Source organism: Tenrec ecaudatus, chromosome 1 (assembly GCF_050624435.1).
Source record: "Tenrec ecaudatus isolate mTenEca1 chromosome 1, mTenEca1.hap1, whole genome shotgun sequence".
Taxonomy (NCBI): domain Eukaryota; kingdom Metazoa; phylum Chordata; class Mammalia; order Afrosoricida; family Tenrecidae; genus Tenrec; species Tenrec ecaudatus.
Genome location: NC_134530.1, coordinates 122,404,387 through 122,426,716, shown reverse-complemented (window position 1 = coordinate 122,426,716; position 22,330 = coordinate 122,404,387). Strand labels below are relative to the sequence as shown.

Here is a 22,330-nt window from a genome sequence, read left to right as displayed (position 1 = left end):
ACGTCCTTGAAACGAAAAGCAACTCTTGCTCTGGTGCCATTTCACTGTGTTTGCTTTTGGGGATATTTGTAAACCCACGGTCATTTACTGATTACCTCCTGTATGCTGGCTTGTTGTTGCAGCTGTTGTTTTATTGTTTTGCAAGCTAAAAATTATACTAGTCATTTTATTAGTTTTTAATCATTTTATTGGGGGCTCATACAATCTTATCACAATCTATACATATATCCATTGTATCAAGCACATTTGTACTTTTGTTGCCATCACCATTCGCAAAACATTTTCTTTCTACTCGAGCCTTGGAATCAGCTCCTCATTCCCCCCCCCCCGTTCCCCACCCTCCCTCCCTCATGAACCCTTGATAATTTATAAAGCAAATTTTCATATCTTACACTGTCCGAAATCTCCCTTCACCCACTTTGCTGTTGTCTGTTCCCCAGGGAGAAGGTTATATGTAGATTGTTGTGATCAGTTCCCCCTATCTCTGCCACCTTCCCCTTCACCTCCTGGTATCGCTTCTCTCATTATTGGTCCTGAGGGGTTAATCTGTCCTGGATTCCCTGTGTTTCCAGCTCTTACCTGTTCCAGTGTACATCTTCTTGTCTATCCGGATTTGTAAAATAGAATTGGGATCATGATGGGGGAGGGGAACTAGAGGAACATTGTAAGTTTCATCATTGCTACACTGTACCCTGACTGGATCTTCTCCTCCCCACCACCCTTCTGTAAGGGGATGTCCAGTTGCCTACAGATGGACTTTGGGTCTTCACTCCATACTCCCCCTCATTCACAATGATATGACTTTTTGTTCTTTGATGCCTGACACCTGATCCTATCGACACCTCGTGATCACACAGGCCGGTGTGCTTCCACGTGGACTTTGTTGTTTCTCAGCTAGATGGCCACTTGTTTATCTTCAAGCCTCTAAGACTGCAGATGCTATATCTTTTGATAGCCAGGCACCATCAACTTTCTTCGCCACATCTGCTTATGCACCCGCTTTGTCTTCAGCGATCGTGTTGGGAAGGTGAGCATCATGGAATGCCAGTCTGAAAGAACAAAGTGTTTTTTGCCTTGAAGGAATACTTGAGTAGAGGCCCAATGTCCATCTGCTCCCTTAATACCAGATCTATAAATATATGCAGTTAGAGCTATTTCCCCATGGTTATATATAAATATATTTATATACATACATACCTATATTTAGACCTCTGGAAATGCCCTTCACCTCCTAGTTCTTCCCTGTATTTCCTTTAACTTTCCTCTTGTCTCACTATGATGTTCAGCCTTCATGTGGGTTTCAGTAATTCCTCTCGGTTACATTGCCTTTGATCAAGCCCTACCAGGCCTCCTACACCCTCCTCACCATTGATTTTGAATCACTTGTTCCCTTGTCCCTGGGTTTGTTAACACCCACTTCCTTGCTCCCACCTTCCGCTCTCCTATGTCCCTCCAGAACTGTCAGTCCTGTAGTTTTCTCCTTCAGAGTGCTTATCCTATCTTATCTAGATAGACCTGAAGAAGAGACAGAGCAAAACAAAGCAACAAAAGGAAACAAAATAACTACACACACCAAAAAAGGCTGTAAATAGTTCAAGGTCTATTTGGTGACCTTTAGGGGTGTTTTCCAGTCTGAGTCTGATGGGGTGCCACAACCTGGCACTAAAGTCTATTTTTGGTATTCCCTGGGGACTTCGTTGCTCTGTTCCTCTTGCTGTTCTATTGCACACCCTTAGTGTTTCACCTCAGTGTAGTGGGGTCAGATCAGGTGCAATTCCCACACTGTGTCTCCAATGTTGTTCCCTGTAGGGCTATGGGTTAGTGAAGGATGTCGTGTCTTGTAGTGGGGCCAGTCCTGTGGTCCTCTCTGTGCATTAGCTGTTTTGAGCAGGGATATCCTCCTCAAGGCTTGGTGGCCCAAGATGTGTTCCACTCTCTCTTCCTCTCCCTTCATTTGCTCCTGTGTGCTCTGATTCAGACATGTCCCTCTCCCTGAGCTGTAGCTTTAGTGCTGTCCTCTGAAGTGAATTATTCTGTGGGGAGTGGGGGCTGTCCACGTAGCTGGATTGGGGCCGGTCCCTTAGGCCTCTCTATTTGTTCCCTGTTTCATGCTGGTATGTTGACTTCACCGCTTGGAGCACTGGGTTAAAGTCTGGTCCCTCTTTCCCTGTGGAGATATAAGCAATACTCTCCCCTTGGGTGAGTTAGTGCCCTATTCCCCTGCTACCCATGTCTTTTTTTTTTCTTTCCCCCCCCCCTCCATTTTAGTTGGATACCATATGTATCCATGGATTTGGACTGGCCACTAGTCATTTTACAGATGAGGAAAAGAGATCAAAATGCTTAGGAAATGTGTGTCTGGTCAAATCATACAGCCAGAATGTGAACCCTCATCTGTCTACCTCTAAACCTTAAGCTTTTATTTATTTTTATTGTCAACAGAGTAGGAGCTATATATTTTAACTTAGACTTGATTTTATCTTCCTTCCTTTCTTCCACCCTCCTTTACTTTTTTTTAATTAATTGGGATTTAATACATATTTCATATCCTATCATAGTTCAATCACACCCAATAGAATTGTACAATTGCTACCCCAATCGGTATCCAGCCATTCTTTTTCTACCTGAACTCCTTGATATGGTCTCCCTATTATCCCTCCAAACCCCCACCACCACTGTAGCCCCCTCCTCTCAGGACCCTGATTCTACTTCCTGTCCCTACAGGTTCATCAATCCTGGGTTTTATACCAAAGAAAATGGGAAAACATATAACACAACTCCAAGAGGGTGATCTCGAATGATGTAACCCCTCTAAAATACACCTCAATATGTACAAACAAAATTTTACAAACCAAAAATACAGAAAATTTTGGAAACCAGATCAGGTCCCAGCTGCGTCATCAAGTAGATCCACTAACAGTTTTAATTGTTGAAGTCAAATTTATGCCTTTGATCTTCTATACTCATCTCTCCAAAAGCACTCTGTTTCGTAGTCTTTCCCCCCACCCCTGATTGTAGAGAAAGGGAGTTTTCTGAATGTTTGTTTCCACAAATGAATACTGGGCTCCCACTGTCACCCATCGCCTTCTGCACATCACATTCTCACAGTTTAGGCTCTGATACTGATCTCTCCTTCGATTTAAGATTATGTGGATTTCAGTCCTCCAGTGACTGATGATGGTGTGCTTCTTTCATGTAGACTTAGTTGACATCTCACTTAGGTGGCTACTTAGACTTGATTTTGAACGTGCTGTCATAATTTTATTTGTCCTCAAAGATGACTACAACAATAAATGTATATCACAGGATTTGGCTTAGAAATCACACCAAATTATCTTTTGATCTTCAGTACCAAGAATATTTGTCTCTAATAAGCACATCAGACACATACCAATAATAATAATAATGTTCAAATTTTCTCAGATGAGTTGGGTAGTTAGCAAACAGCTTTGAGAAACATGGAGTATCGAAAGGCAGTAATACCCTTAAGGTATTATCATTTCCCCTCAAATGAAAGTATTTTGAAAACCAACAAATAATTTTAAGGAGGCTTCTATGACACAGAAAACCATCCTAGACCAGAGACACTTGAACTCAGGTATTTTACAACCAATTTACTTTATATATTTTCATTTTTATGGCCCTTCTGCTGAGCAGTAAAATGAGCAAGAGCTATATGGAAATACCAGAATGTCTGGTGTTTCCAGGTGCATTTAGAAGGCTTTGTCTGAGCTGAGTGCTGCTGTAACTGTGTTAACACGGGAATACAGCACCAACGTCAACGGCTTATACATAAAGAAGCGTACTTAGTGCTGAATGCATGTTTAACTTTGATCTTTTTCATAATCTAAAGTCTTATCTGAAGTTGTACAATAAGGAAGACCAATGTTTAAACTGTAAAGAACTATTAAGTTCAGAAATTTACCCTCAAAAGCCCTTCATCTTTAATTGGGTCACTATTTGAATGCACAACCCGAGCCTGCTTATATCCCAAGTGATGATGAGAGAAATTCTGCTGCGTCAGTCACCTCCCATCCAGCTTTCTGTCCTCTGCTTCTGGATGCCCGCACCATGACCCCATCTCTACCTCTTCATCCCATTTTGACTTTTAATTCATTTCACAATCAACCATTGTAAACCGATCTGAATCAGAACCCATGCTGGATGTTTTCTTCTTTCCTAATTGAGTCTTTCTCTTCCTGGCACTCATGTCACTTTTCAGAAACCCTTCTCAAAAATACTCAAGGATAGGTGCTCCCAGAGAATGGCACGTCCAGTCTAAAATCAACCTGGGCTACCTATGCATTAGGATGCAATCCATTTCCTTGACTAGTTAAGGAAAGTATGAAGATGAGAGTAATTATTCTTTCCCTCTAGCCAAATTCTTAAATTTAACTTTCAATGGCTTCCTCTAAACGACTGCCTCTTCCCAAGTCACTTAAGCAGATGTAACCACAAGTGCAGAAGCGCTGTGGACTGGTATCCTCCAGAGATCTGTTCATTACCTGTCATTAAATGTTTTAAAAGTTTGCATAATTGATCCAGCCAATAAGTCATCATTGATTTATGGGGTTCTGTGCTGAAGCGTTGCTCTTTAAAAATTCATAACACCGGTATGTGTCTTTACAATCCATTAGCTGTTTACGGATCCAGAGTCTTAGCATTGATTGACCTTGGACCGGGATTCTCATGGACTTCTTTTTTTTACAAGTCCTCAGTATAGAAAAGCAATACTTCAGCCTTCTCCCTTGGCAGCTACACTTTGATTTTTTTCCCCCTCCATCAAAATGGAAACTTTACTTGAAATGATGAATAAATAAAGCATGATTCCATAAACAGCTCTTTGCTATTATTTAAGCTTACGGGCTGTGTTGTGTGAATCTCCTTTCCCCACCATCAGAGTCAAGTGTGTAAATGTTCTAAAAGGCTTTGAAAGTTTTATGATGATTTCAGGGGATGGAGGAGTAATAGCTGAAGAGTGAAGCTATTAGTTTTAATATTTATATTGAGCGTTCTGAAACATTCATGTGACAGGATGGAAGATCAGCGCAGTGGGGGATATTTACTTCACAACCACTTCCACGTGGCAAAAAAATGTGTGTGTGTTTATTTTTTAAACTTCAAATCCAAGATTCAAACGTTGTTGGCGGGTTAACATTCTTTTGCTTTTCACAAGATTCTAAGTTCCAATTGCCAAGCTCATTAGCTTTCCCTGAATGTGTATTCTTAGGAAGCAGGAATGGACGGTGGGCGAAGTGCTAAGCTGGAGATTGGGCCTTGGAAGGGGTCTGCACTCAGGTGTTGCACGTCATCCACCAGATTAACCACACACACTGTCTGCCCTCCCAGCTGTGTCGTGGACAATGTGTTTAAATGCTGATGGCTCATTTGGATTGTGAAACCTTCATTCACACTGTTCAGAGAGAGTTCACCCAGTTCTGAAAGGTAGCAAAACAAAGCAGTGAACTCTGCTCTGAAAGTCCTGGGGTGTCATCCAGCTCCACCAGGGCCTAGCATGTGACTCATGCATGTTACTCCACATCTCTATGCCCCATTTGTCGATTTATAAGACGAGGGTAGTCACTGAACCAACTCGAATCGGCATTGTGATGATCAGATGAAATGGCCCCTGTGCACTCTTGGCAAAATAAAATTCCAGTTCCCATTTGTCACGAAGGTCGTGGGCACTCTACTACTTTTAGAGGAGTCCTGGGTAGTGTCAACAGTTAAGTGAGCAACTACTGACCCAAACGTTGGTGATTTGAATACGCTCAGAGACAACTTGAGTACACCAAAAGATTCCTTGACTCCATGCTCAGAGGAGGCCCAGCACGCTACTTTGCAAAGATCACAGATACGGAAGGACCCAGGGGCATAGTCTACTCTGAAACATACTGGGCGGTCATAAGCTGGAATCTACCCGACAGCAATTTCTTGGCTTCTTAAATGTATCTCTAGAAATCCCAAAGTGGGCCAGTCATTGAAATTGCACCTAAATGGATTTCTATCTGAATTTTAAGCTATTAGCAATATGTGGGGAAACCATGAGCATGTGTCCACTATAAACAAGGGCACACGTGTTCTGGAACTAGAACAGGTCTATCATCTGAAGACCCGGGGTTCAGTCTCAGCTTTTCTACAGGCATAACACTCCATGTCTCTGACAGTCGATTGCTTCATGTGTGAAATTGGGATGTTGATACTTACCTTGCACAATTTCCATTAAAGGTAAAGAAGACAGTGTCATACATTAATTCACATAATTTTGGGGGCTTTTGGTATTTGTTTTTTTCCCTTCTAGCATTCTTTGGTTTCTCAAGATAAGACTTCTTGAGATTCCTGCCTAAAGGCTTTACATGTGTTACTCAAAACATCTATTCTTGCTACCCCCTTTCCACCCCACCCTCCCTCTACCCTCCCAGTATCACCACTCTCACCACTGGTCCTGAAGGGATCATCTACCCTGGATTCCCTGTGTTTCCAGTTCCTATCTGTACCAGTGTACATCTTCTGGTCTAGCCAGATTTATAGGGTAGAATTGGGATCATGATAATGGGGCGGGGGGAAGCATTTAGGAACTAGAGGAAAGTTCTATGTTTCATCGTTGCTACAATGCACTCTGACTGGCTTATCTCCTCCCCATGACCATTCCATAAGGGAAGGCCCAGTTGCCTACAAATGGGCTTTGATTCCCCACACCCTACTCCCCCTCATTTCTTGGATGCCTGATACCTAATCCCTTTGACACCTCATGATCACACAGGCTGGTGTGCTTTTGTCATGTGGGCTTGTTGCTTCTCTGCTAGATGGTCGCTTGTTTACCTTATAGCCTTTAAGACCCCAGATACTATATCTTTTGATAGCCGTGCACCCTCGGCTTTCTTTACCACATGTGCTTATGCACCCATTTGTCTTGTATCAGGGAGGTGAGCACACAATGATATGTTTTTTTGTTCTTTGATACCCGATAACTGATTACAGGGATCTACATATAAACTCCTCTCTGGGGGATGGACAACACAAAAGTGGGTGAAGGGAGACATCAGGCAGTGTAAGATATGACAAAATAATAATTTATAAATTATCAAGGGTTCATGAGGGAGTGGGGAGCGGGGAGCGAGGGATGAGAAGCTGATGCCAAGGGCTTAAGTGGAGAGCAAATGTTTTGAGAATGATGAGGGCAATGAATGTACAAATGTGCTTTACACAAATGATGTATTTATGGATTGTGTTAAGAGTTGTATGAACCCCCAATAAAATGATTTTTTTTAAAAAAAACAAAAAATCGAATCTCTAAGCAGGACAGGGCAAATGTGCCAGGGCCATGTCAGTCAATACAACCCTTACTTAATCCCCTCCTTTAGATTCTGCTTCTCATCGTTCACCCTCCAGTGTGGCCATGCTCTGACTCTAGTCTCCCTGCTTTTATAAAAAGTAAATCTCTGTAGTCAGTAGGGATGGACAAGGGAATAAGATGTGAAGGAGGGGAGAAAGTAAGGGTTTGGGTCTGGCCAAGGTCAGACTACACCTTTCTTGCCAGATTTCTTCCATTATAACCTCTTCTTGCCTTGCCAACCTCTGCCTAGCTTACAATATGAATATTAATGTGGCATCAGCATTGGAGAAAGGCTTATAATAACCTGAGATGTGTAGATGACACAATCTTGCTTGCTGAAAGTGAGGAGAATTTAAGTACTTGCTGATGAAGATTGAGACTTGCAGCCTTCAGTGTGGATTACAACCCAATATAAAGAAAACAAAAATTCTCTCGGCTGGATGAATAGCTAACACCATGATACATGAAGAAAAGATTGACATTGTCAAGAATTTCATCTTGCTCTGCTCCACAATCAATGCTCATGGATGAAGCAGTCAAGCGATGGAAGGGCACATTGCATTGAGCAAACCTGATGCACATGATCTCTTTAAAGTGATGACAAGCTAGGATGCTACTTTGAGGACTAAGGTGTGCCTGCCCCCAGCCATGTTTCTTTTCCAATGATCTCATATGCGTATGAGAGTTGCACATTGAATGAGGAAGAATCAACCCATTTGAATCACGGTGCTGGAGAAGAATATTGAAAGTACCATGGACTGCCAAAAGAACAAACAGAACTCTCTTGGAAGAAGTCCAACAGAATGCTACTTTGAGGCAAGAAAGTTGCGACTGTGTCTCTCATTCTCTGGACATTTGTCAAGAGAGACCAGTCCCAGAAGATAAGTATCCTTCCTGGTGGGGTGCCAGCAAAAGAGATGCAGGCCCTCCAAGAGATAGAGGGAAAAAGTGGTCACAGCCATGGGCTCAAAAACTGTGGGGATGGTGCAGGACTGGGCAGGATTTTCTCTGTTGTACATGGGTTTGTTACGGATCAGAACCAACTCAATGACACCTAACAACAATGGCGGTGATGACAACATTCCTCAGGAGAAAGATCAAGCTCTCTGCACCCATCAAGAGTCACAGTCTCGGAAACCCAATATGGGGCCATTATGAGTTAGACTTGATGGCAGCAGACTTGGTTTGAGTTTATGGAATCTCCTGATTTCTGCTCCACGTTTACATCTTTTCTCATACCAGTCTCCAACCTGAATGTTCCTGAGGTTTTATTGGGTGAATCTGCTCATATTTTATTTCTATCACTGTCTTGAATGCTCTCCAAAGTTATTTAGTACTCTCCATCTACTTTCTACATTCCACAGATGTGTTTGCCTCCACTATCTGGTGTCTGCTTCTCTACTGCTTTGTCCTCGTGTGTTGAAATAATTTATTTCATTCTTTGAATAGGATCTTAATTTAAAAATGTCAAGTGGAAGAGGAAATAAATATATCTGATGAGTCTGCCATGTTTAAACAGAAGTCCCAGTAGTATTTGTAAAGCTGTTTAACAAATCCTCTGCGAAACAAAACCACACTGACTGCCACTGCACCGATCCCAACTCTCGACCAAACCAAACTCACTGCCTTCAGGTCGAAGCCAACTCGTGGTAAAAAAAAAAAATAGATGAATTAGAAGCCACTCCATTTAAGAGAAGGGGTGGAGGTGTCATCGTGCCCCCTTCCTATCCCTTGTCTTCTCCCTCTAACCCCGGGCCAACATTGAGGACTCAGATAGAAGAATGTCATGGTGTAAACAAGGAGTGTGTTAGGGAAGGTCTGAAGGCCTGTGGTCTTTTTCTCTTGTCCTTCTGGGACCTTCTACCAGAAAGTGGACTGACCATAGAGACGTGATGGAGGGAGAGGCCTTGTTGACGACCATGCTTTGGCGTGTTTTTTCTCCAGCCTGTCATTCAGGAAACGTTTCTTAATCCTCCATTAGAAAGACACTTGAGATTTTGTGGAAACTACAAAGATCAATAAGACTCCCAAGCTTCAGGAATTAATGAGGAAGGTGGTAGAAGAAAGTCAGATACTCTTTCATTTCAGAGACTCCTGTCTTACCTTACGATCCTCCGCAACTGAGAGGTCCTCCTACCACCCCCAACCTCATCACTTGGTTATTCAAAAAGAGAAACCTCACGACGTTCTGTATGAAAATGCTCAAAGAGGATACAACTAAATGGTGAACATGCCCGGCGATGCTCCGACACTCTATACATGCTCCAGCTCCTGACACCCCTTCTCAACGCCACAGCCTCAGCAGAGTCCTTGAAGACTAAGGATTTAGGCCAATGGTCATTCACATTCTCATGCTTAGTAAAGATTGTCCAGCCCTTACATTCAAAGAGCAGCAGAAGACAGTCTGGATGGGTACTTTTCTTTTTATCTTCTCCCTCTGTTTCCCTGCCTTCCTCCACATTGAGCACCACCCCCAATGCTCACATTGAAGCAAACATATGTGTTCTTTGTCCCTAGCTTTGGGTCCTCTGATGCAAAGGTTACGTGGCAAATATTTTCAGTCCCAAATGTCAAAACAACCGTGGACTTCCCTGCAGGGACTGTTTTTCAACGACTCCGTGAAATCGGGTTGGCAGGCCAGGAAAGACATAATGCTACTACTCCACACAGCCTTTGAAACCCCAGGATGTGGGACGCTGAGCGTGCTCACGGTGACACTTGGGAACAACCCAAGATGGGATCGCTAAGAAGCTTAGCAGGCATCGTGGGCAGCAGGTACCACCACCTACCACCTCCAGTCAAGATGACGACACCTCATAGCTGCTCGGTTTCCCTGGCAATAACGGTCTCCAGATGTACACATCTCACGTCAAAGGGCTAATAGGCTTTAAGGAAAATCTTCTGTGGGCAAAACTCACACACCTTTGCAGGCTGCTCTCTGGGGAAACCGAGCTCCACCATGCAAATGTAATAGTGGCAACAGCTTTCCAACAAATGCACTTCCCTCTGTGGGATTTAAAAGTGCTCTACACACCATGGGGGCAAAGTTGGCACAGTAATTCCCATTACTAGGCAGAGCCAGACCAGACAGCGTTTTCATAAATCCTCTTCCTTCTTTGTAAGGTACATAGAGGCAGACAGGGAGGAAAAGAGAAGACGTGACAGAGCTATTAACCTGTCCACAACTTTCTCCCTCTGTGACTCCGAGATTGTGCCTCTTGCCTGCTTACCTGAACTTCACTCTCTAGTGGTATGAGGACAGGAAGCGCAATAATCATGCTGGATGAGTCTCCCAAGAACAATAGCAAGAACAGATGTCCCAAGGTGCTGTCTGATATAACAGAAATATAGCGTGTTGGGAGGCCTTGCAGAGGAGTGGGCGCTTTCAGGAGACAAGCGGTATAAAGACTACTGTAGGCAGTGGGGCGTACTGCGTGCAAATTGGATTGCTAACCACAAGATCAGCAGCATGAATCCACGAGCCGCTCTGTAGGAAAAAGATGAGGCTTCTGCTTGCTGAAGAGGTCACTGAGGATATGGGGACTGTAGCAAGGTGAAGGGACTAGATGGTGTTGGCTGTCAGAAAGAATAGTGTTTGGGTTAAAACGGCTTGTTCTCAAGTGAGCAGCCGTCTAACTAAAGTTGCTAAACTCACATGCAAGAAGCACACCAGCCTGTGTGATCCAAGGGTTGTAAATAATATAATCGAAATCTAAATAAGGGAATGACTTCAGAGCTTAAATTATGTACACTTGGTTTGCAGAAGGCTGTGGATGACAGTGGAAAGCCAAAATCCATCTGCAGAGTCCACACGTGGGCGAATCCTCTGGGGAATCCCCTCTTGAGCATAGTCGAGGGATGTGAATTCTGGTTAACAGACAGAAAGCATTGTAAAGTCGATTTTAACCGGTGTGGTTAGATCCAATGTGATACCTTATTATTCAATATCTCCTTGACCCATCTTCAAGCTGTTTCAGTTTTTTTTTAAGTAATGGGGAAATATATATGGATTAAGCACCTGGATAATCCCCTCTGACTATGGACCAGGGATGGGAACAGCCTTGCCATCAGACAGAATGCATTGGAAAGCAGCTTGCTTCAGAAGCAGTTAGGTTAAAATTTAACACCCTATCGTTTGATCTAGTTTATGATCCATTTCATTTTTTTCTAGTTTTTAATATTTCTGCTTTCTTTTTGCCTGAAGTTTTTAACTTGTTTTACTTTGTTATTGTTAGTTTTGTTTGTTTTTAAATGTTTTTCTGGATATGAAGTCCAGGTTATGTAAACCTATAGAGACAGTTACTGGATGTACGGTTCCTTGAGGATATGGAAGGGGAGGTTGGGGAGGATGGGAGCTAATAAAGATGAGTATAAGAATGAAGAAATTGATTGTGGTGATGATTGTACAACTCTTCTTGATGTGATTGAACTATTGAATTGTATGACATGTTAATTATAGGCCAATAAACCTGTTTGCAAAATAAAAGACGAGGCTATCTGTTCCTGGAAACAGGTTAAGTCTTGGAAACCCACAGGGGTCATTCTGCTCCACGTTACAGGGTCACTATGAGTCAATATTGACATGATGGCAGCAAGTCAGGGCAGTAGGACAGCATTTTTCTGGAAATGAAAAATTTGTGCAAGTTTCCTTAAGCAAAACAAAAGAGGACAACAGGTGCTAGTACTACACTTCAGTGTATGTATGTCAACCTATTTAAATGAGATACACAAATTGAATTTTTATTTGTAATATTCTTCTTTAAATATTGGCATTGCTCTGATATAAGATCACATAGTAAAAGCTTCTAAGATGATCCGTGGGGCAACTCCATATTTACCAGCTCTTCTCCAACCTGCGGTGCTAGTTTGTGTTATTCAACTACCACCTGAGAATCAACCTCTTGGCTAGCTTTTCCTTTGCTTCCTTAGTAAATGAGCACTTGACCATGAATGTTCCCAAACGGCTACCTCCGTTCAGCTCACCCACCAAACTGAGAAACGTAGCCGGTGAGAGCAAAGAGCATTTGAACCAATGAATGAAAAGGTAAGGACTCTTTCATTGATGGACTTTCTTTGGATCTTTTGCCAACTCTTCCTCACCCCAGACTCAGTCCCCAGGGACTGAGCTTAAAGGCCCGAGTAACAGAATCCTTATCCTTCTAACTGTCCGTTGAGTTTGGCCAAGAGAGAGGATGAGAAAGAGAGACACTGGTTATTTATTCCCCAAGCTTGATTCCTTTTAACCAGGAGCACCCCGCAACTAAAAGACACTTCTCCAGTGGGGAGGTTGTCTCCCCACCGTTTTCTCACCTTCCCTGGGTTCTCGTAGCCACTCCTTTTCAAGAGCACTTAGGCCTGGGGCATCACTCACTCTGGAGTATGGCATCATCCCTTGTGAGTTTGCCCTGCTCCTCCTCCACATGCTTGAAAATAGTCTCTTCATCAGACTCTCCTCGAATTACCCAATTAAAGCGTACCATCTGTTTCCTGCCGGGACCCTGGCTGACACAGCTAGAAGAAGGAAATTTACCAAGGCAAGATGCCTTGCCTACCCAGAGGGTGTAAATCAAATAAGGTTTCTATTTATTAAACACTCATAAAAATAAATGTTGGCTGAGAAAAAAAAAAAAGCAAACATTGTCAGACTTAACATATACAACAAAACATTAGATTGTAACAAATAAGCCATGTCAATAATACGGCTTCCCTGTACTTAGGACGTTTATGATTCCAATCACTGTATTACAAAACCTGCTTTTAAAAGTCTTGTGCACACATCTTTCTTTTAAACATCCAAACTAAATGGCTTTCAGTAAAGGAGCTGAGAAGTGTATTTATAACACCAATAGACGGAGATGAAAGAGGATGTGGCGGGGATAAGTACAGGTTACAAGGAAACTGAAAATGAAATATGATCCACATTAGAAACAGTAAGGAGAACTGTCACGGGATAAAAGCATGCCAGGAATTGTGCAGAATCAATCGAGGAGCTCTATCACAATGCATATGAAATGCATAAAAAGGAATCAGATGATAAACAAAGTTACTAAATAGGCATATAGCAAGCTCTAAAATTTCAGATAATTGAGCCTTCCAGAGACCTGCAAGCCCAGTTGTGAGTTCCCTTGCTCTTACCAATGACGCCCTCCACCTAACAGGAAGTTCTATCAATCAGTCCAGGTGCTCTCCCACCCAGTCCTCTACACAGTAGATTTCACTCCCTTGCAGCCTATGAAATTCTCCAAGCAAGTCCCACATCCACAGGAATGGGGGAACCACCTCAGCCTCTTGTCACTACAAAGCCTGCTCCCCACAGTTCCTGCTGGCTCAGTGGGTTCCTGAATGCAGCACTGGTGTTGCCCCGCGTGGTGCCCATTTTGTCCTTTACCCCAGGACACGAGTGCATATGGTTCATAAGCTGCTGCCCATCTCACCTACCCAGTGCTGTGTGCTGTGTGCTAGTCAATGCCAGCACCCCTTCTGCAGGAGGAAGCCAGCAAAACAACAGATCGCCTACAAAATGAAAATGCAATAAGCCAGAGCTTTGTAGCATATCTGAATAGTTATTTGGAAAATAGAATAGGAAAAGTCTATTCATATATGAGAAAGTGTAATATTTAATTATGTGTTACTTAATTTGTTTATTTATATTAACAACAAATGTAGAGGGTTGTATGAAGAGAACTACTGAGCTTGTGTCAGCTATAACAAATAAATGTAGTGATATGCCATATTCTTAGATTCGTTATTATAAAAATATTAATGACTTAAAATTAATGTAGATTAATGTAAAATTAATTCATTACTGATCCAAATCATAGCAAGACTATTTCACGTGGAATGGGAACAGCAAAGACTTGACAAAGTGACTCCAGAATACATATAATAAATGAGTGGAAAAAATAGTGAAGAAAATTTTGAAATGTAAGTTCAAAGAATGAAGAGCTGTTCCATTAAGTCATACTCTAAAGTAATAATATCAAAAATGCTATATATTATCTACATAATATGGAAATGAAAGAAGTGAAGCAGAACAGATATTCCAGAAATATTAAACTTTATAAGATTTAACTCATACTGAGATGGCACTGTAAATCATTGGAGTATAAATTATTATTCATTAACCGGTGCTGAAACAAGTGAATAAATTTGGGGGCTGGATAAAATGATGCAACTTGGTCTCATGCTCAAATAAAATTAAATCCTCATATTAAAACGTTACTTTTTTATTATTAGACTTTTATTGGGATCTACTTCACATATCATAAAATTTAATCATTTAATTTTACTAGAAGATTTGCGCAATCATCACCATAATCAATTTCAGAACATGCTTTTTTGGGTACTCATTATTGTTAGCTCCCCCATTCTTGTCCTCCAGCCCACCCCACTTGCCCTGCCGTGCCCCTAGGTGATGATGTCTCCAGTGCTTGTCTGTACACATCTATCTTCCCTAGGCTTCATAAACAGAAGTCATATGAAATACAATCAGCAAACAAACATTTCAAAAACGTCTACTATAAAGGTATGGGAAAGTATTGATTACTATAAGACAGTGGCTTGAGAAAAGAACTTTCTGCATAAAAGCATTCTAAAACTTCATAAAGAAATAGTTTAGGAGTTAATAATGAGTCAAAAATATGGTAGCTTACAGAATAAAGCAGTTTATGTTCTCTCACCTAAGATCAAATTCCCTCAAATTCTTTCCAAGACTTTGCATCTCCATCTCCTTGAGCATAATTGCTCCGGAGCCTCTGCTGCCCCTGGAGTTTTGTGGGGGGTGGGAGGAAGGGCAGGGAGGAAGCATCTCCACTGTCTCCAGATCTGTCAGCAAATGTCAGCCATCACCGGGTACTCCTATCCCACGGGCAACAATTAGCCAATGTCTCTGTTTAGCAGGAAGGGTTTGAAAATGTAGTGCCTAGAGAGGGGGTCATGTGCCCACCTGTAATTCCAAAAAAGGGGATTTGTAACAGTTAGATAACAAGTAACAGGAAATGCAGGACACGGCGGCGAGGAAAACTGGCCACAAACCCTGCCGTGTTGTTGTCAGTAAACCAGTATTGCTGTTGTCCTTCCTTGCTGTGGAGTCAATTCTGACTCACAGGGACCCAACATGTGCCGAAGAGAACTGCCCCAGGAGGTTTCCAAGGCTCTGACCTTTCAGAAGCAAAGCCTTTGTGGTGGTCATTGTACTGCTAACCTCAAGGTAGGTGGTTCAAACCCACCAGCCACTCTGCAGGAGAAAGATGAGGCTGTCTGCTTCTGTAAAGTGTTACAGCTTCTGTTGCTTTGGGCTGGAATAGACTAGATGGCAGTGGTCTGGATTGTCTGAGGCATCTGTTGGCGGGTTTGGGGCAACAACCTTTCAGCTAGTAGTTGAGTGTTTAATTATTTGCACCACCCAGCAATTCCCATTAAAAGGTAAAGAGCTTTACAGAGAAAATTACAAATAAAAACCACTTCCACAATAGAAACAGGCAAAGGACTTGCCCAATATAAACAGCTAGACACAAGAAAATTATACAGCTTTAATTAGAATAAAATGAATTTATTGAATAATTAAATTCTATCTTTTTAGAAATCTGTTGGTCAAATCTTTTTTTATAGTCATTTGCAATTCTGGCACAGTATGGCAAGACCATTCCAGGGGAATATGAATTGGAGCACTCAGCCTTTTTAGAATGTTCTTGATAACCAGGCCCTTTTCCAGGAACCAACATTTCTCTAGGAAATAATATAAGATGTGGCCAAAGGTGTATATGCAAATATGTTCACTGCGGCATCAACAATGAAAAACAACCTACAGGCCTGATATTAAAGAAATGATTAAATAAATTATGTATAGGAAGCAACACTATTGCTATTTCTGTGTCCCGCCATACCTTACAGACAATAGGAAAAGCCATCTCATTTGGGAAGTACTAGCAAGGAGAACATATTAAACAATTCTCCCAATCCTTATTTGCTCCTTTCCTAGAGAAAAAAAATGGCTTATAGGAATTCAAAGAACACTGTGTATACAGACCACTTCCACAAAGGGTTGTCAAGAAACATACTCTCTCATCTCTTACTTTCAGTTTTCTTAGACTAGCCAAACCTCTTTTTGTTTCTCCATAAGTAAGTGATTTGACCTGCAACTATATCAAGACCTACATTCTTTCAGAGTCTCCATTTTGCCATAATTAAATTTATGAAACAGACCTAAAACTTCCATGCAACTGGTTAGGTAAATGTCTTGGATCTCACTTTACACACTCAGTTCTTCAGATAGAAATATGCAGTAGGACATGGGGTTCTCAGCTTGCAATCTCTCCCACTTTTCCAGGAGCTTGTGAATTCTGGAATAATAGGGCATCAATTAATAAGTGCATCTTACTCCCTACATGGCTTTTAGTGACCGTTTTCAACTGGTGGGAACATAAAGGGACTAGCATCCCACTCTCCAACATTGGAAGGGCATCTACAAGTGGATAATATCCATTTGTTTAGAATTACATTGAAACCGGAAAATTATACTCTGATGGTTCATGGAAAAACAAGAACCTAAGACAGTCTTTTCAACAACATGACAAGGTGAAGAACATTTCCGGTAAAAACATGCAACCGATTACAGGGATCTGCATATGACCTCCTCCCTGGGGTCGGACAACAGAAAAAGTGGGTGAAGGGAGATGTCGGACAGGGCAAGATATGACAAAATAAAAACTTATAAATTATCAAGGGTTCATGAGGGAGCAGGGAGGGGGGAAAATGAGGAGCTGATGCCAGGGGCTTATGTGGAGAGCAAATGTTTCAAGAATGATGAGGGTAACAAATTTGCAAATGTGTTTTATACAATTGATATATGTATGGACTGTGATAAGAGTTGTATGAGTGCCCAATAAAATGATTTTTAGCATACAAAATTATATATAATTTTGAAAATTATACCTGCATAATATTTTAAAGGGCTATAATTATACCTATATAATAATTATTAAACTGCATAACACCTATATAAAGTTTCGGAGGTTGTAAATCTTCATAGGAGCAGATCACTAATCTTTCTCCTGAGAATCATCTGGTGGATTTGAACTGAGGACCTTGTCGTTAACAGTCCAGAGCTTACTGGACATTGTCACTAAGGCAGCAAAGTAGGAGTCACAGAAACCCACAGCCATTGCGACCCGTATCGGCCCTGTAGCGGGTCTTCAAGAGTGGAACTCGTTATGGAAGAAGACAGCCTCATCTTTCTCCAGGGGGCTTCTGGAAGGTTAGACACCCAACATAGAAACCCCATGGAAAGGTGGAGCCACATAAAAACAATTCTTTTGCATTTTGAACTTGAACATTATGCCATCACTCATGATTAGTAAGGTGATTTTCCAAACTCAATCTGGGTTCTTAAAGGTATGCATAAATACGTATTAGGTTAGATATAAATACATCTACCTGCCTGGGTATATTTCATACTTTCCTAATCTTTAGTTATATTTTATTCATTTAAATATTAAATGAATAATTTTCATATTTTCCTACTAATAATGTTCATATGTGCAATTTTGTATGCACAGTTATGATAATTTTTGTTTGTATTGATTATTAAGTACAGGGCTCTTAGCAGTAAGGTAGATGGTTCAAATGCACATAGAAATTTTGGAACTCATATACTTACATATTGGTATGGCCCCAGAGATTCAAGTCACAGATTTAAAGTGCTCGTAAGCGTCTGGAAGATTAGACACATACACTCTAGAAAAATGCCGTGAATAAAAGTTTCAAGGAAAATGAACACACACTCACACGATGCTTGTAGAGCCAAGCCACCAAAAATAAGAATTAATCGAAACAAAAATCGGAACAATTGGATCTATAAAGACTCCAAATATTCAAATTATTAGGTGGAAAATATTTGTTTGGTACTTTAAAGAAATAAAATAAATAAAGCAACTAAGGAATACAAGAAGAGTATGAAAAATAGCCAGCCAGGCATTTAGACAAAGGGAGAAGTAGAACTTCAGAATTAAATACATAATTAACACAATTAAAACTTTATGAATGATTTTTAGAGGATGACAGAGCACAGGACAGCGCTTTGTTCGGTTGTGAGGGCGGTGGCTGTGAGGGATGCAACGCCATCAACATTCCTCTCTGCTGAGAAAACTCGGCCTTATTGTAAGACTTCGGGGATGGTACAAGCCTTCTTTGCTCGTTGACAAGATTGTTTTTTGCCTTTGTCTTTGCTTGTGAACTTCCTCCTTGGGTAGTGCAAACAGGTAAGTGCACCATGTTTCGCAGAAAGGCTGATGGTTCAAACCCACGTAGGAATCTTGCGGACCTGGCCTGGCCATCTACTTCCAAAAGGTCCTATCTTTGAGAATTCTGTGGAGAAATTCTGCTCCACCCACACAGGGCTGCCATTAGTCAGAATCAATTCCACAGCAACTCAATCAACAACGGTACACACTGATGGGTATTCAAAATCTCAGGGCCTGAGGCATCGAGCGGCCCGTGAGGGGTTCTGAGACTATAACTCTCCAGGGAGTAGAAAACCCAGAGTCTCTCTGGCGGAGCTGCCGGTGGTTTTAACTCCCAACCAGACTGATCACAGCCCAAGGCGTAACCACTACCCCACCAGGACTCCTTCTTCCTGTTGATGGTATCTTTTACATCCGCTTGTTCATTGTTCGTAGACAGATAAAAAAAATTCATTGTGATTTGGACCTTCCATCCTATTACATTGCTAAACTCACTTGTTAGTACATGTTTAAAATATGCTTTTTGTTGTTGTTATCTGTAAGTACATAGAGGGTTGGGCGTTAGGCTACTAGATGCAAGGTCAGCAGTTCAAAACCACCAGCCCCAGATTCCAGGGAGAAAGTCTCAATGCAGTGAGTTTGGGGTTTTTGTTTTGTTTTTAGAGACCCGTTTTATCCTGTGAAATGCTGGTGGTGGGAGCAGACCTTCCTAGCCTGCTGCTCAGTTTTTTATGACTCCATCTCATGTCAGCTGAATATTTTTTAAATAGATGCCTTCTGTCAGAATTAGGAGGTTCCTTCCTATGCCTATACTCCTAAATTTTTATTTATTTATTTTATTTCTTTTTATTATGCTGGTATTTAATCATGTAAAATCATTGTTTTGTATCTACTGAGATGATAACGTAGCTTTGCTCCTTTATTCTTTTTTTTGGTATAATTTTTGGTGTTTTCACATTTATTAGCTGCAGTATAGACCGTACAACTGACCCGTTCCCTCCCTTTCCCTTCCCCCACAAGGTCTGGCCTTCTCAAGAGTCCCTGCCTGTGCTGCCTGGGCCTGTTGGAATCCTATTGCAGCGGAGCGAGGCTTTCCTGTCCCTCTGACTGCTTCTCCAGGTCCCAAAGCTGGCATTCCCAGTGCTTGACTTCAGCTGTAATAGAGTCCAGCTCCTTACCCACGCTAGCTTGGGCCTCCCCTAGGTCCTGTTTGACTAACGCAGGGCCAGGAGTTTAAAAACCACATTGGACCTACCCAGTAGGGTCAATTCCTCCTTCATGATGTTATTTTTGTTTAGTTGTGCCTCTGCCATCTGCCGCCCTGACATGGCCTAACTCCAGGCCTGTGTAGCTGTTGCTATTTCTCCATGTCGCCAGGGTAGCTTCTTTGGATCACCTCAGTCAGGGAAAGGATAGCTCCCTTCAGAGTTTCTCAATCACTCCATTCTTTTCGTCCATTGGTTACTTACTGAGTTTTAAACTATCTCTCTGTTCCTGGAACAACTCCCACATGATTTTTAACCTTGTTGCTGAATTTCAGTTACTATTATTGTTAAGGGTTATTTATCGTTTTCTTGTTACCCATTTGTCAGTTTTTTGGTATCAAGGTTATATTGACCGTGTAAGAGCAGAGAAATCTTCCTTCTTCCCCATTTTCTGGAAGTTTTATGTAAGATTTGTCATCTTTGCCATTTTCTGGTGTGTATACACAAAACCATTGGGAATACTTTTAACTTACACGTTTACACCTTTAACTGATAGGGCGCTATTTGTATCTTCTATTTCACTTCAGCTTCAGCTTCAACTTAAAAGCTGCATCGTTCAAGAAATGTATCCATTTCATGTAAGCTATGAAAGTTAGTAGCATGAAGTTTTCATAACAGTCCCTTATTCTAAATGTATAAAAGTCCTGCAGTGATGTCTCTTCTTTGTTCGCTGAGAGTGTTTTTCATGTTGTATCTCTTTTTATTGTGTTGTGAGCGGTTTCTCAATTTTATCAATCGCCAACTTTCAGCTTTGTTTCTCTGTTGTCTATTTCACTGTGATCCAAACTCTACCATATAATAATTTTCTTTCTTTCAAATGTATAGAGACTTGGGGGGTTGACCACCTTATTGTTTGTTTGGGTAAATAGTCTGTGCATACTTGAGAAGAATTTGCATTCTTCTCTGATTGGTAAAGTGCTTGAGTCATTTAGATGAAGTGGGTTGATAGTGTTCCCACATTTTAAAGGTGTTTGTGTCCATGTATTCTGTAAGTGGAGGAGGACGAACCCTTCCCACTGTAATTGGGAGCTGATCTAGACATCCTTTCCGTTCCCTCGGTATTTGTTTCATGTATTTTGAGGTTTTGCATACATAGATATTGAGTATTGGTAGTCTTTTGGACAAACTGGTTCATTTAACATTGTCAGATGTCTTCCTTTATGCCTAATGGCATCTCTTGTTTTGAATTCTGTTTTGCCTGGCATTAATAGTCATAGACCCAATCCAAGTTTTACAAACTTATTTGCATAGTATGGATTCTTCTATCCTTTCTCTAGGCTTTCAAACATCTGCATTTATATTTTAGTTGTGTCTCTTGGATTGTATGTTTTGTTTTTATTTCATTCAGTCTGATAATTTAGACTTTAGATTATTATGTGTATTACATCTGCATTTAACACAATTATCTATTTTTCTGAATTAAAATCTGTAAACTCATTTGTGCCCTACCCACCCCATTTTCTCTGTTCTTCCTCTCTAGCTTTGCCCTTTCATCAAGTTTTTTTTTTAAATTATAGTCATGTGTCCTTTGACATCCATGCTACATTCTGTAAGCGACAATGCTAAGTGTTTTGAACATTGTGTGAATACCAAATCACATATCGGCAGTCTTCAGATTAGAAATAAGTTCCATTCTTAAACCCGTCTTTAAGTCAATTTGGTAGGTAAGTTAAAATAGTCAAATGTTTGTCTTAGTATGGTGTATATAGTGTACCATTCTATGAATATTTTTTAGAAATCTAAGAAACACAGGTAGATATACTAAAACATCTTTAACATAATAATGAAAATAGTTTGATGTGTATCACAAAGCAGTACTCACTTGTTATTACAGATCATTATATGGTTCTCAGGTTTTTAATATAATAGAGTTCACATGGATTGAGAACAAAGATGGCTGTGTGGTCAGACTTTGTCCAAACAAAAGTTATGCAAGCATCATTGTATTTCGTGTTTTCTCCTCTCTTAGCTGGTGGTGTAGTTGTTATGTATTGGGTTGCTTTATGCAGGGTTAGCAGTTCAAAACCACTAGCATGGAAGAAAGACAGGACTTTCTATTCCTGTGGGATTTGCAGTCTCAGAAACACACGGAGGCAGTTCTACTCTGAGTTGGCATAAACTTTATGGCAGTGAATTTGGAGTTTCAACTAGCTTTTTAACTGTACTACTTTGTTTTTAACTGTGTTTAGTGATTTATCTAAAACTTTATAATATTTTATTCCTTATTTAATTCACTTAACTCAATTTGTTTGTTAAATTACTATATTACTGTGTGTTGTAAAAGTCTTCCATACCTATTTTCTCTCTCCCTTCATTTGTGCACCTATTGATAAATGTATGGTCTACATTATTGATATGTTACTATCCCATAAGACCTTGTTATTAGATTTTCTTTTGCAGAAATTAAGAAAGAAAATCATCTATTGTATTTCCTCACATTTTTACCATTTCCTATCTCATGATTTCTTTTTTTAAATCTATATTTCCAT

At 40.9% G+C, this 22,330-nt stretch overlaps 1 pseudogene; it reads right to left on the bottom strand.

Annotated features, from left to right (window-relative positions):
* LOC142434799 (prefoldin subunit 6-like) overlaps window positions 1-20,769 on the bottom strand; it is an 82,946-nt pseudogene extending 62,177 nt beyond the window's left edge.
* Between the last annotated feature and the right edge of the window lie 1,561 nt (window positions 20,770-22,330).